The sequence below is a fragment of the Pyrus communis genome, chromosome 2 (genome assembly GCF_041283825.1).
Source record: "Pyrus communis isolate YQ-2024b chromosome 2, ASM4128382v1, whole genome shotgun sequence".
Lineage (NCBI taxonomy): Eukaryota > Viridiplantae > Streptophyta > Magnoliopsida > Rosales > Rosaceae > Pyrus > Pyrus communis.
The window spans coordinates 6,591,341-6,605,868 of NC_142566.1; positions in this window are offsets into that span (position 1 = coordinate 6,591,341).

Here is a 14,528-nt window from a genome sequence, read left to right on the forward strand (position 1 = left end):
TTCGGCTTCCAAAAAGTTTATTCAACTAGTAAAGTTGTGGGTTATAACATTTAAACTTGTGCCCTATGCCATTCAAGGGAATAGTTGAAAGTGTGACCCAAAAATCATCTGAAGGTAGCTTTGAACTCTAACCCTGAGTACGACTACTTTCATATCGGACCAACATACTACGACAAGTATGTTCTGCAACATTGTATGTTAACAAGTCCAAAGGGAGCATTGAGACTAGGTAATCCCCAAGAGGAATTTTATTCCACTTGAGCTCCAATATGTGGAAATGCTATGACTAAGCCAACCAAGGTAGTCCAATAAAAAAACTCTGACGCATAGGGTTTGACAAAAGGGTTCAAAAAATGTTCCGACTCACATACCAACGACCAAGTCTCCAAAGAAATTTCGTTAAAGATTCACTGGAAACAGACACACAAGGAAATACTCATTTCCTTAGCACCACATTGCAAATATTGAAGTCCTTAGCCTTATATCAACGAGAATTAGATACCAAATTCGCTGTTTACAGAAATAAACTTGAGACCTCCCACTTATAAGTAAAAAGGTCTCAAATTTGATAAGTGATAGTCGGTTTGATTACTTCTTCTCCTATTTTGCTTAATTGGTTAGCTTGTTCATTAGTTGTCAAATGAGTTGTGCCATTAAGAAATTTTAGATGATATAGTTTCTGAGACATTTTCTTTCCCTTTTGCTTAAATTTGGTCAAAATACAAAGATGTAAATATGTAACTACTCTAAATATAAGTTTTAAGCTATATAACTACAACAACAAAATACCTTTATAGTCTCAATAAAAGTATTAAGCTATATAACTACAACAAAATACCTCTACAGTCACAATCACTTTAAAAAACTTCCAAAGTGTCCATATATATATATATAAATTAATATTATGCCCATTCAAGTCATTTAGCTATTAATATCATAAAAATTAAATCGCTTCTCCAGATGAGAGCAAAATTTTCTAAAGAGGATATTTCAATAGAAGAACAAACAAATTTTGAATGGCAAATTTACTACTAAAATAAATAAGTTGTATTTCTTTGTTTTAGTCTTTATTTTATTAAGAAAGTTTTAATTTTTGTTTTAATATTTTGACTTGTAATAATTGAAGTTAAATTTGATGGACACTATGATTGGACGGTTGGTAATATACTCGACTGTGATGATTATTCAGATATGGATGAGATTGATGTCTCGAAACTTAAGGAAGTGTGCCCTATAGCTGCACATATGCAACAATCATCAACTTTGGCATATATTATGGTACACCTCTAGTTTTCATAAAGTTATGATAGGACCCGGGAATTTACAATTTTAGGAGGTTCCTCTTTGAATTTATGTGTTTACTAATAACCAATGATTTGAAAAGAATGGAAATGGTTCCCATTCATGTGTTTATTAACAATCATAAAAATAAAAAATAATAATAATAAAAAAAAATTGTATTCACATTAATTTTGTATATCTCATACTTTTTCATAATTGAAATCAAAGTAAAACTAAACACATTTTATTTTTTATTTTTTATTTTTTAATAACCTAGAAGTGTACAACAGATTTGTTATACACCTCTAGTTTCCATAAAGCTTAGGAGGGACCCCTAGGGTTTACAATTTTAGAAAGTAAATGAATTTGGTACCAAGTGGAATAACCTGTTTATAAAAATTATAATCCCCTGCATTGGCTAGTCAAGCCCGCTAGTCAACTAAGATAGATTTGTTAGTCAATAAATCTAAGATTCAAATACCAATTTCAATTTCCAAAAACTATCCTAGTTAGCAAAGCTGTAGTTCATTGCATCAATGTGTCAAGTGAGCATAACATTAAACACATAACATTTAGATGTTCAACATATATATGTACCATGTATGTGTGTGGGATGTATGACACAATAAGCATAACTTGAACTCAATAAACGTAACTTGAACACTAGATATTTTTTGCCGGAAAAACCCACCTCTGGGTTAAAAAACCAGGGACTCCCCACTAAGTCAAATCCACTAGTGTAAACAAAGGTTCATACAAAGATCACACAAACTCAATTCCTAGATCCCTATCTACTGAGTAACTTTACCTTTGTGCAACCTTGCCTTACACATGATGGACTCCTTCGATCTTCATGAAATAGCAGCACCTCCTGAGCTCATCACCTTGTGGCACCGAGATCAACACGATCAATGATGTGATATGATTTTATGATATGCACATGAAATCAGGATTTAAATGACCAATCAGATTCTCCAGTCAAACTGTTGAAGGAAGAATCTAATTTAAATCCAAAAGCTTGGTCTAAAAATGAATTTAAAGCTTAAAATTAGGCCAAGACATAAATGCAAAACCTTAAAACAATGCAGCCCTAATAGACAATGATTGGCTGTTTAATGCATGAGGAAGGTTTGGCAGTTAGGGTTCATAAATGGAAAAGATGCAAGCTTTAAGCCTTTAAAGCAACTCTCACTCTAAAACTAAGTTCTAAACCCCCAAGAACAATTTGAAACCCTAGAAGTAAATATACCCAAGGTTGTAAAAAACGCTAGGCGCCAGTTGGGATGTGATCTGGGGCCTAGTGCCTACTCAGCCTACACATTTAATTCATTATTGGAATTTGTTTATTTTATTTTATTCAATATTGGGCTTTGCCTTTCAATTAATAACATCCTTGTTTTCTTATAAAAAAATAATTTATTCTCTAATGCTACAGACGTGGCAAAGAAAAGCATTGTTTCCTTGTTTCTACACATCTCTTCCTACTTTAATATCTTATCAGCAGGTGACCCATAACACACAAACCCATAAAATATCCCTCTCTCTCTTTCTCTCTTTCTCTCTTTCTCTTTCTCTTTTTCTCTTTCTCTCTAGTTTATCCAGAAACTTCTAGCAAGGCTAGATTTAGATGCATACACAAGTTGCGATGTAGGTGCAGATGCTGCTGCGAAAGTTGGAGTTGTAGATTCGATGAGAGTTCGACAGGGGAGTTGCAGATCTGATAAGAGTTCGAGATGACGATAGTTGCAGAGCCTTTAGCTATGGCGAGAATTTCAAACTGTCTATAGCGTCGCCTAGAACACCTAGCGAGCACCTAGGCAGCCACTTAGATACCCACCTATTTTTGTAACGATTTCCCTAGAATCGCATCAGGCAACCACTGCCGAACACCTAGGCGCCGCCTAGGTTGCCGCCCAGGGTGATTTTTAGAACATTGAATATACCCTAGGAAATTTGATTTTCCATCAGCCAACTTATCCCAAAGACATTTGTCGGCTGCAAAAAGAGATCTAGGTAGATCAATGGCCATAAACTGACTACCATCAGAAAGGCATCAGTCAGCTCATGTGGGTTGTCTTAATCTGTGTGCCTAAACAGTTGAAAGTTAGCACATAAAACTTACTAGAAAATCAAACTAGATAGAATGCAACATAAAAAAGAGATGAAATGCACATGCATAAACTAACCTTTGAGTTGAAGTGTGCCACTTCTTGAACATTTACTCCAGCAGTAACAACCCATAATCTGAGTATATTCTAAAGCTAGATTGAGCATGTATGATGGTTCAATTTCAATATTTGACAAGGAAAGCCAAACACTTAAGACTAAACTTTACAATATCCCCCTTTTGGCTTTCCTTGACAAAATACCCCAAGCCTATAACTAATTTCACTCAAAACCCACACTCAAGAGAACAACAATCAACAGAAGAAGACCATGTAATAACTCATGCAAAAGAACAACTCTTGACAAGACAAGTGAAATTTATCATGGGTAAAAGGCTTGCAAGGTATGAAACACAACGAAAAGTATATTTTCTCCCCCATTTTGTCATGGTAAGACAAAGAAATGGTGGAAACCACACATAAGAGTCAAATTTGCTTCACAAACACATGATAAGAACCACAAGAGCACAGTAGATAAAGAAATTGTAATATATCATATGGATATGCCCAAGCATGGTGAATCAACAAATAGACAAGCAACAAGTAAGCACGAAAAGAAGCATGCGATGTGATTGAACTCCCCCATAATGGAAACTCCCCCAGAAAGAATGCATGCAATGAAAACGAACTCCATGAAAACACACTCCCCCATAATACCAAATCATAACTTCATTTAAATAACGAGGAACAGTGACTCAACATACAAAAGAGATGACCATTGACACAAAAATTTAAGCATAAGTATAGACAAATGTACCCAAGCCACTGAAGGCAGCTCATTAAGACGATAGAGATCAAGATAACAGATGAAACTTTGCACCAATAAACTACTAATGACATAACCACAAGACGAGAATGAACTATGATGTAGCTTGAATATCTATGCTTCTAAGAGATATGCAATTTGAAGAACACAAAAAGTAAACGTGCAATGCAGTTCTCAATCGACAAATCTTCAAAAGCATACACATACATTAATAATGAGATTACACAAGCTCGTAATCGTTGATGTGTCAAGGTATGAGGGAAAGGATTTTGTATAGCCATCTTAAAGTCATAGAACCAAGCATTTAATCTCAAAGCATTTTCAAAGTTAATCAAGCTTTTAATAATTCATTGACCTTAAGAAACAACAATTCCTACATAATATGGGTAATGGACAAGACTCGCAAAAAAGTAAGGCATAAGCCTTAAAGGAAAAGCCACTTTGATGAGGAACTTTGAGTGAGGCATCAATTTGAGAAATGCCAAGATCATTTGAATGAAGGTGAAAAAATGATGAATCACCATTGATATTTAAGAGAATTTGATACATGACCTACGGAGGGGGATCTTGAAGCACTACTTATGACATTGCATGGAAGGCCAAAATGAAGGGATTTTCCCATTTGATAATATATACTTTCTTTTGATGACACCCTTTTCATAAAACACTTTCCCAATTGAATTTTTGTTTTGATTTGGGGAGAGGAGAAAAAGAAGAGAATTGGCATATGGTCCAGATTATAGAGTAAGTAAAGTAACTACCACTCAATTAGGACTAAAGCAACATTAAATTCAAGAACACCACTAGATTTGGATGATTGTAAAAATGATTTTTCAGAGGCCATCAAGATAAAAGGGAGAACCTTTGACATCACAGTGAATAATTAACCAAGGATAATCCCAAAAATGTCATGAATGTATGATAATTAAGATAAGCATATCGAGAAACAAAACGAAGGTATCTGATGGGCATGCTGACAAGACAGACACAACATGAAAGCGTAACTATTCAAACAATTCAATTCATTGTAAAAAGACCAATAGACCGTTGAAGATCTTCATACCTTTGATTAGGCTTTAGTGAATATGTCAGCTAGTTGTTTTTCAGTTAGCACAAAGTTTACTATAAGAATCTTAGTTTCCACTAGATCTTTACTGAAGTGATGCCTAATGTCAATGTGTTTGGTTCTCGAATGTTAGATATGGTTCTTAGAGATATCAATTGCACTCATTTTATCACAATAAACAAGAAAAGTGGAATGAGATATACCATAGTCACTGAGCATTTATTTCATCCACATCAGTTGAGTGTAATAGCTCTAACAACCAATATTCTGCCTCTATAGTAGATAAAGAGACACAATTTTGCTTCTTGTTGTGCTAAGCAACCAAATTGTTCCCAACATAGAAAGTTCCCCCCTGAGGTACTCTTCCGATCATCCATGCACGCATCCTAATCAGCATCATTGTACCCAACCTAGTTTGTGTTGATGTCATGAGTATATTGAAGTCCATTATTAGTGGTCTCACTCATATACTTGATGACCATCTTGACTGCTTGTAAGTGAGAATCATTGGGACATCTTTGAACCGTGCACACACCCTAACAACAAATATGATGTCTGGTCGACTAGCAGTCAGATAGAGTAAGCTTCCAATCATGCTTCTATACAGAGTTTGATCAACATCCTTGCCCCACTTGAGTCATTGTGAATTCTGGCACAAGTGCTCATGGGAGATCTAGCTGCTTTTGACCTTCTAGACCAAACTTCTTCACCAAATTCTTCGCATACTTTGTTTAAGAGATGAAAATAACATCCTTTTCTTATTTCACTTGAAGTCCAAGGAAATAGTTTAATTCACCAACCAAACTCATCTCAAAGTCACTTGTCATCATATCGATGAATTGTTTCACAATAGAATCAGAAGTAGATCTAACAACTATGTCATCCACATATACTTAAGCAATCACAACATGAGATTTAACCTTTTTAACAAACAAGGTTTTACCAACAAAACCACAAGTATAACCATGAGTAAGACGATGAGACGACAACCTGTCATACTAAGCACGTGGGGCTTGTTTAAGACCGTAGAAAACCTTCCTCAGTTTGTACACTCCATCTGGCTTGTGAGGATCCTCAAAGCCTTTTGGTTGTTTAACATAGACCTCTTTATTAAGATATCCATTAAGTAATGCAGTTTTGACATCTATTTGAAAAAAGTTTGAACTTTAAATGGCATGCAATAACATATAGAAGTTTAACTGATTTAAGACAAGCAACAAAAACGAAGGTTTCATTAAAATCAATACCTTTAAGTTGAGAGTATCCTTAAGCGACAAGCCTGGCCTTATTTCTGATCACAATCCTTGACTCATCAGACTTGTTCTTGTAAATCCATTTTGTCCCAATAATATTAGTGTTTAATGGACAATCAACAAGGGACCAGACTTCATTCCTCTCAAATTGATTTAGCTCTTCATGCATGGCTAAGATCCATTCATCATCAGTTAGAGCATCTTTGATATTCTTAGGCTTATCCTGGGAGACATAGCAAACATTTGCAACTTCATCAGCTATTTGTCTTCGAGTTCTAACATCTTTGTCAATCAGACCCACAATTTCCTCATCACGATGACCTCTGGGCCACTTTGGTTTGTCATTTAATAGGACACAAGAGTCTTGATCAGTGCTTGTTTTACTCTCATTGTCACTTTCTAACACCATACTTGACTAACCAAAAACATCACCATTATCCTTAGAAGAGGGAAATAACACATCATCACTTTCAGTTGCCAAAGAGGAAGGGATATCAATGTCATCAATCTTGACATTTATGGACTCCATGATGGTCTTTGTCGTTAGATTGTGAACTCCGACTTGTGTTGGAGTACCCCAAAAAGATTCATTTATCACTCTTAGTATCAAACTTTGTAAGATGTTCTCGATCACGTAGAATATAGCACACACTCCCAAAGACTTTGAAATATTTTACCATTTGCTTCTTACCCCTCCAAAGTTCATAGGGAGTCATATTAGTGCCAGTCTAAGGAACACGCGATTGAGATGTAGCAGGCAATGTTCATTGCCTAAGCCCAAAAATGCTTTGCCAAGTTTTTGCGGTTGAGTAGCACCCTAGTTATCTCAATCAAAACACGATTTTTCCTTTCCACTACACCATTTTGTTGAGGAGTGATTGGAGCAGAAAACTCATGGTTGATGCCGTTGGTTGAATAGAAATCATCAAGGTGAGCATTCTCAAATTCAGTTCCATGATTAGTTCTGATTTTGACTAGAGCAAGATGGCTAAACAGAGATTCATTCAACATTACTTTGTACACAGTGAGGAACTGTTGAAAGGTATTAGATTTTTCCCTTAAAAAGCGTACCTATATAAATCTAGATTAGTCATCCACAATTACCAAGATGTACTTTTTGCCACCAAGAGATAAGGTCTGAATTGGTCCAACAAGATCCATATGAATCAATTGAAGATGCTTAGTTGTTTTGATGTCAGTCACTTTCTTGTGTGCCATCCTAGATTGCTTTCCTAATTGACATGGTCCGCAAACATATGAGTCAGAAACAGAAAGAGGTGACAGCCCTCTCACAACCTCATGTTTGGACAACTTCTTGAGGTCTTTGAAGTTCACATGCCTAAGTCTCCTATTCCACAGAACACTAGCATCATCAATGGCTTTGTGGCACTTGGAGTATTCAGCAATTTCAGAAATATCAAGAATGCAGCAATTGTCTCCAGATCTCAAGAGTATAAGCAAGTTATTTCCGTGTTCATTTACAATCTGACACCCTCTTTTTAAGGAGCATATTTCATTAGCCACATCATCAAACAACTGGCTAATGCTAATGAGATTTGACTTCAACCTATCAAAATAGCTAACATTCCTGTGATATGAGACTTATCTCCACCACCAAACACAACTCCACTACCAACAAAAGGGGAAAGATATGAGAAAGCTTCCTTATCTCAAGTCATGTGATGAGAGCACCCATTATCAAGATACCACACATTTGGTTTGGTAGCAGATAGAGCATTTAGAACAACAAGGCACATGTTTGAGTAGTTCTGCTCCTACTTTGAACTTTGCTTAAAATTTCCAGATAAAGAAAAATGAACGAGCTAAGCAATTTTGTGACTAGACGATCCACTTGATCCTTTAGCAAATTGGTCTTTCCAAAGTACAATTTTCTACATTTTGGATGAATATGACCAACTTAACCATAATGATGACATGTAGGAACAGATCTTGTCTTTGGACCTGGTTTGACATTCTAAGATATAGGTCTAGATTCTCTGACAACTTTTGTTTTGGTGAGAATAGAACTTGAGTCACTTTCTACATAACCAAGACCACTTTTGTCACCGTATAGTTTCCCAATACTCAGCATTATGTCAATTTTTTTAGCCCTAATAGTGAGATGAATAACTTTATCATTTGCCTCATTAGAAGTCTTCTTATTCAGCTCCTCAACATGAGCCTCAAGATAACCAATTTTCTTTCTGCAACTCAGCAACCTTCTTAGTTATCTCAATTTTCTCCACTTTTATAGTAAAAGTCTCATCAAAGAGAGAATTATACTTGATGCATAATTTATCATAACACATATCCTTATTGCCATTCAGGACATAATCATCATCACTCAGAGACACTTCCTCAATTAAAGCAACAAAAACAACAACCTTTTCTTCATTATCTGACCACTTATCAAAATGCACAGAACCTTGTTCATTATTATCATTCCAAGCAACCATCATTACCTTTTCGCTCTTTTGACCAAGAAGTTTGGTGTTCGCACAATCAGCAGCACAGTGTCCACTTCCACCACATGCAAAGCATGGACCAGGTACCTTCAATAAACCTTTGTCACTTTTTCTAACAAACCCTTTATTCTTCACTCTAGAGGATTGTTTCTCTTGATTATTTGTTGACTCACCAAATCATTTTGAAACATTTCCTCTATTTCTGAGAATCCTTCTTAATTGCTTTACAAATAAGGCAAGATCATCTTCTGAGGCATGTCTACACACATCACCAACAACCTCACAGTTTTCAACACCTTGAAGGGCTACTTCTTTTCTCTTCTTGGAGTCACTTTCATCCATGTCAAGCTTCTTCTCATAGGTAATGAGTTTCCCAACAAATTTTCCAAGCTTAATCTCATTTAGGTCCTGAAACTCTTGAATGGCAACCTTTTTAGCATGAAATCTCTTGAGCAAGCATCTCAAAATCTTTTGAACCACAATTGTTTCATCAATAAGCTTCCCCAAACCTAAGGCTTCATTTGTTAACATTTCAACTTTCTCAAAGAAAACTGAGAAAGTCTTAGACTCAAGCATTCTCAAATCCTCAAATTTTGAAATGGCCATTTAGAGCTTTAAATCTCTCACTTGTTTATTAACCTCATGAAGAATTCAGAGTTAATAGAAGTTTGCTTGGCTGTTGTGCTATATCAAACATGAGAAAACTAATTAGACGAAATGGCAAAAACAATAGCATTTTTTGTTTTCCTGTTAGCCATGGCTGAAGCAATTTCTCCTTGAGTCCATTTATCTTTTGGCTTAATCAAAGATTCTCCATTGACTAGCCTTGATTGAGCCTTCCACTCAAGAGTGAGATAATCAACAATTATAAGATCTTGAGCCTCAGGGAATATCTGAAACTTCTCGTTCCAAGCAGCATAATTTGTACCATCAAAGAATGGAGGTGTATTGCATGAGTTACTGACACGATCATGATCCATGGTGAGATTCCACCCAATACCAGCAAATCCCAGAGATCATTATGTGTATATCTAGAACAATGCTCTGATACCAATTGAAATTGGTAACAGGTGGAATAACCTATTTATAAAAATTATAATCCACTGGACTGACTAGTCAAGCCCGCTATTCAACTAAGATAGATTTGTTATTCAATAAATCTAAGATTCAAATACCAATTTCAGTTTCCAAAAACTATCATAGTCAGCAAGGTTGTAGTTCGTTGCATGTTATCAATGTGTCAAGTGAGCATAACAATAAACACATACCATTTAGATGTTTAACAAATATATGTACAATGTATATGTGTGTAGGATGTGTGACACAATAAGCATAACTTGAACTCAATAAATGTAACTTGAACACAAGATATTTTTTGTCAAAAAAACCCAGTATTGAGTTAAAAAATCGGGGACTCCCCACTAAGTCCAATCCATTAGTGTAATAAAGGTTCATACAAAGATCACACAAACTCAATTCCTAGATCCTTATCTATGGAGTAACTTTACCTTTGTGCAACCTTACCTTACACAAGATGGACTCATTCAATCTTCATGAAGTGGCAGCTCTTCCTAAGCTCATCACATTTTGGCACCCAGATCAGCACGATCAATGATGTGATGTGATTTTATGATATGCACATGAAATCTGGATTCACATGACTAGTCATATTCTCCAATTAAACTGTTGAAGGAATAATTTAACTTGAATCCAAAAGCTTGGTCTAAAAACGAATTTAAAGCCTAAAATTAGCCAAGACATAAAAGCAAACCCTTAAAACAATGCAACCCTAATAGGCAATGATTGGGTGTTTAATGCATGAGGAAGGTTTGGCAGTTAAGGTTCATAAATGGAGAAGATGCAAGCTTTAAGCCTTTAAAGCAACTCTTACTCTAAAACTAAGTTCTAAACCCCCAAGAACAATCTGAAACCCTAGAAGTAAATATACCTAAGGAAATTTTATTTTCCATTAGCAAACTTGTCCCAATGACACTTCTCAGCTGCAAAAGAGATCTAGGTAGATTAATGGCCGGAAATTGACTACCATCAGAAATGTGCTAGTCAGCCCATGTGGGTTGTCTTAATCTATGTGTCTAGACGACTGAAAGTCAGCGCGCAAAACTGACTAGACAATCAAACTAGATAGAATACAACAAAAAAGGAGATATGTGATGGACATGCATGAACAAACCTTTGAGTTGAAATGTGCCAATTTTTGAACATTTACTCCAGCAGCAACAACTCATAATCTGAGTATATTTTAAAGCTAGATTGAGCATGTGTGATGGTTCAATTACAATATTTGACAAGGAAAGCCAAGCACTTAAGACTAGACTTTACAGGAAGTCCTTGAACTTATGTCTTATGCATCTTTGGTTTTTATGTGCTTGTTTGAATTAGCGTTTAGTTGATTTCAAGGGTTTCTTTAAAGATGGAAGTAAAAAGTGATGGGATTAAAGATAGAAGGGATGCTATAGTTCTTTGTTTTAATACAACGGTTTTATTTATTATTTATTGTTTTGTTGTAATGATAGGATTGTAAATCAAGGGAATACCTTGTTTATATAATAACATTAACACCAATTTTAAACATTCAACTATTTCCAATTATTTTTATCCCTATTATAATTCAATTTATAATTTAAACTTGTCTTTAATACCAAGAAAAAAAAATAAAAGACACAAAAGAAAAAATTCAAATAAAATAGATCCATTACAACTATCCAATAAAATAGGCCAAACACACAGAGCTTAAGCAATAGCCAAATCATTGTTTTTTATGTTTCGTTTATTTCTTAAATTATTTTATTTGGTTTCTAATTGTTTATTAAATTTCAAATAATTGATTTTTCTAGAATATGGCTACATGGCTCCTAATCAATGGTTGTGTGGGTCCCTTATCTACCACATCAATAAACTAACATAAAATTTAACGAATTTGGATGACAAGGGTTAAATGATGTGTGGTAGTTAATTGTACGAACCATTTGTGATAAAAAACTGTATATATATTTTTGATAATCAAACTTCATTAAAGAGAGGAACCATGAGTAAAACTAGTATCGATACAATCAAAGATTAAGGCAGGAGAAGCAAATTGGGGAGTTACATATTCCCAAATGTGATTCGATGCAATACATAACCTATACTTGGCAAAAACATCCACCACAAAGTTTGCTTCCCTAAAACTATGGTTCCACTTGAAAACATTGAACTTCTTGGCTAGTCTTTTGATTTTCTCAACCCTATGAACAAGGCTCCATGGAACAGCCTAGTGGCCAAGGACTGCCTGATTCACCAATTTGGAGTCCCTTTCCACCTGTAAATTAGGGAAACCTTTTTTATAAGCAAAGGCCAAACCTTCCTTCAAAGCCTTAACCTTCACCTAAGAAATAGTAGCCCCATCCATGTTGATGGAGCCCGCACCCAAAATCTGTCCTGATCATTTGTCACAACAAAACATGTTGCCGCCTTTTGTTGACACACTGACCCATGAAAATATTTGTTCCTTGATTCTAACCTTATATATATTATCAACAATTTTATAGAAAATGATGAAAATACTTGTTTCACGTTACTCAACATAACAAGACTTGGATGGAGTTGGCTGACTCTTAAAAAAGGGAGACACAAATTTGAGCTTTAAAGAGGCGTTTGTTTGCCTTCACTAAACTTTATTGGACTGGACTGGCTTAACTGGGATTGCTAGGTCGTGTTTGGTGCGAATAAGGACTAAAGTTAATGAGACTAAGTCGAACTCGCCCCGACTAAGTCCTTTGCTAGTTAGTCTTAGTGAGTCCCTCCGAAATGTATGGGATTTTTAATCCCGCCTCTAAATCTACTTCGCTTGCACACTGCTTCGTTTGCAAGCATTCTTCTTTGCAACTCTGTTTGCTCACCCCCAGATCTAAAATCCAGCCCCACCCATTGCCTAAATCTTAAATCAAACAACCAAAATTTGACAAAAAAAAAAAAAGAAAAGGAAAACTAATGAAAAGGGTCTGAAAACTTTGAGTTTTAACGATAAAGACAAAATAAAGGGTAAAATAAATAGTACCAAGATTGACTTTTTAGTGTAAAAATGTGGTTTTTCATTAAAGTGAATGGTACCGGAAGCTTTTGGTTAAAGTTCCATAAAAAAAAAATGCAAAACAATAACAATAACAGGAGAAGCCAATCTGCTAGCATTCTTCCTTTTTTCCCATAAATTAGATGGCTATCTTGTTCTGGAATTGCAGACGGAAAAGCCAACACATATATCAGAGGAAGGAGAGAGATTAGAAAATTTTTGGGAGAAAAAGGGGTGAGGAAGGTGGAGATGCTTGACAGCGAAAAGATGGTGAAGAGGATGAGCTTGTTTTGAAAGATCTGTCATGACCTTGTTTTGAACGACTGCATTTTGCTGGAAAGATAGAGGAAATGAGAGAATAGGATGGAGTCAGAGGGAAAATGACACGCCTCAATCCTGGTATCCTCCAAATCACCAGGATGGGCATGTGCTGGGTGACATCTGAGGGTGACGAAAACCATTCTAACGTGCTTATGCTAAGAACATGTAATAGATGCATGCAATTTGTGTCAAAAAGAAACAAATGTAAATAAAATACGTAACGTTAAATATTAAAAATATGAAAATGCATGAACATGTTAAGAGCTTACAACTAATTAAGATTATAAGCGGAAGGAATATTATATAAAAGTGGGATTACAAAGAAAGGGGTCCAACATCGAGAGGAGGACTCGAAGCTACTGATATGGGAATGCCTCAACGCCAAGATCATAAGCCTATTTCTAAGACCTGAAAAAGGCACAAAACAAAAGGTGAGTGGACCAAGTTTAATATAAATAATAACTAAAACCAACTTCTCTTCAAACGTACTAACTTCATAGCATAATATATAATAGGATTTTCCAAAAACCCTAACATGCCATGAAAACCTTTGTAAAACATAAATCATATATAGTGTGCTCATTAGTGGTATCATAGTCACCCGAAGGCATATCCATCACCCGAAAGTGAATATCTATGACACTGGGTTACGCAAGTGAAGAAGATATGGTCCATCACTCGAAGGTGAAGTTGTATGACTTTGGGTTGCGCTAGTGAAGAAATATGACACTGGGTTATGCCAGTGAAGAAAATATGGTCCATCACCCGAAGATGAAGCTGTATGACTCTGGATTACGCCAGAGAAGAAAAACATAGCACACCAACACTAGCCTTGACTAGTAAAGGTGGGAGTATAATCATCAAGTACCTTAAATCTCAAAGCGCACAAACTGTGTTATATGGCCATAGACAGGTATGTACTCGTGTTGTGTGCATGTGTCGTGTGATTACCAACTAAATAAGCATAGAAAACCATGAATATAATCTTTCCAAATCATATCATCGGAGCTCAATAGCTCAAACATCATATCATAAATCCATATAAGCATTCTAGCTCAAATCATCATCATAAACCATGTTCATAAATATTTCAGTAAACGTAAGTTCAATAAAGCATGATATTTTATAAAGCGTAAATCCGA